Source organism: Mus pahari, chromosome 17, assembly GCF_900095145.1.
Source record: "Mus pahari chromosome 17, PAHARI_EIJ_v1.1, whole genome shotgun sequence".
NCBI lineage: Eukaryota > Metazoa > Chordata > Mammalia > Rodentia > Muridae > Mus > Mus pahari.
The window spans coordinates 3,072,960-3,074,730 of record NC_034606.1 but is presented as its reverse complement, the minus strand read 5'-3'; the positions used below and the strand labels follow the sequence as shown (position 1 = coordinate 3,074,730).

At 41.9% G+C, this 1,771-nt stretch overlaps 1 protein-coding gene across 1 annotated transcript in view; it reads left to right on the top strand.

Annotated features, from left to right (window-relative positions):
• Positions 1-1,771, top strand: part of Rgs22 (regulator of G protein signaling 22) — a 112,410-nt gene that overhangs the window by 21,901 nt on the left and 88,738 nt on the right. The window lies entirely within an intron of this gene.

The following is a 1,771-nucleotide window of genomic DNA, read 5'->3' as shown; positions in this document are numbered from 1 at the left end:
CTGTCCTGGAACTCACTTTGTAGACCAGGCTGGCCTCGAACTCAGAAATCTGCCTGCCTCTGCCTCCCGAGTGCTGGGATTAAAGGTGTGCGCCACCATGCCCGGCTTGTATATTCTTTAGAGTTTAGTTTCCTTCTAGGGACTGTGTGCATAAAGGAAGCCTATTTCTTCAAGTTTTGTTTTTTGTTTTGTTTTGTTTTGTTTTTACCAGTCCGTGTACTGCAGGGAGCTGAGATGACTTTGAACCTCCAGGCATAACCTGCCTCTGAGCTCCCTGGCCTTTCAGTCTATTGCCAGGTGCTAGGCTTGTCTCTTTTGCTTTAGGGCAGCAAATCTATATTGGAACCTGGTTAAGCCACCAACTGTGTGTCCTTGAAACAGGCCCTTGGTGAACTTGGTTTCCCCCTGAGTCATGCTGTCACCTACCCCTTGGGTTTATTCTATGGAGCACTAGCAGGGGGTAGTTACTTTAAATGCTGTTAGAACTAGGTAGAACTAGGCTAAAAATACGTCTGCTCATAGCTTCTGACATCTCTGCTGCAGTTCACCTGTTTGCAAATTCAGATGCACTTCTCTTCTTCTAAGTTTTATCTTAGTAAATGCTAATATTAATTACACTAAAACATTGTTTTGCAGGTGGATCAGGGAAATTAAATTGTACAAATTATTAGCTATGACTTTTCTAACTAGGTATGCAAATATTTGGCAGCAACAATAATTAGTCACATCAGTAATCATATTAAGTGTAAGTAGCCTAATCATCCTAATTAGATATTAGAGTCAGACAGGATTACAAAGGAAAACTCAAGTATTTGCTGTCTATAAGAAACCAATCTTTTTTTTTGTTTGTTTGTTTGTTTTGTTTTTGTTTTTTGTTTTTCGAGACAGGGTTTCTCTGTATAGTTCTGGCTGTCCTGGAACTCACTTTGTGGACCAGGCTGGCCTCAAACTCAGAAATCTGCCTGCCTCTGCCTCCCAAGTGCTGGGATTAAAGACATGTGCCACCAAACCAATCTTAAGTATCAAATAAATATATTGGAAGTAAGAAGGCATATGCCATAAGAGAAAGTGAGGCTGATTATATTAGTAGCATTGTAGACGTCAGAGCAAGGACTCCTGTTGTGGATAAAAAAGAATATTACACAGTAACGAAATGTCAGCTTACAGAGAACATAATCAGCACTAGCCATGGATTCTGAGCCTCGTGGTTAGATGCACTACATCTAAGTGTAGTGGTTCAGAATACACGCTAAGTGCTAATCAAACATTAACAAGGAGATTGCCAAAACCAGTGTCAAGGTTTGAGATGAAAGCATTGCTCTCAGTAATCAGTAGCAACAGTGGCCCGAAAGGACAAAGCAGTCTGTGTCTTTACTAGCAATGAGACCAACCTGCTGCGGCCTGGAGACACTTCACCTCACAGAGCCAAAGGCCAAGCTGCTGAGGCCTGGAGACACTTCACCTCACAGAGCCAAAGACCAAGCTGCTGAGGCCTGGAGACACTTCACCTCACAGAGCCAAAGACAAAGCTGCTGAGGCCTGGAGACACTTCACCTCACAGAGCCAAAGCACATGTTCTTTTCAAAGTACACTTGGAATACTTAACCAAAATAGATGTTATGCTGGCATTAAAACAAATTATAATAACTAAAAGATATGAAATAATGCAAAATATATTATTGATCATCCCAGAATTAAGTCACCAATCAGTAACAAAAAGTGTGAGAAAAGCCAGGCGTGGTGGCGCACACCTTTAATCCCAGCACTCGGG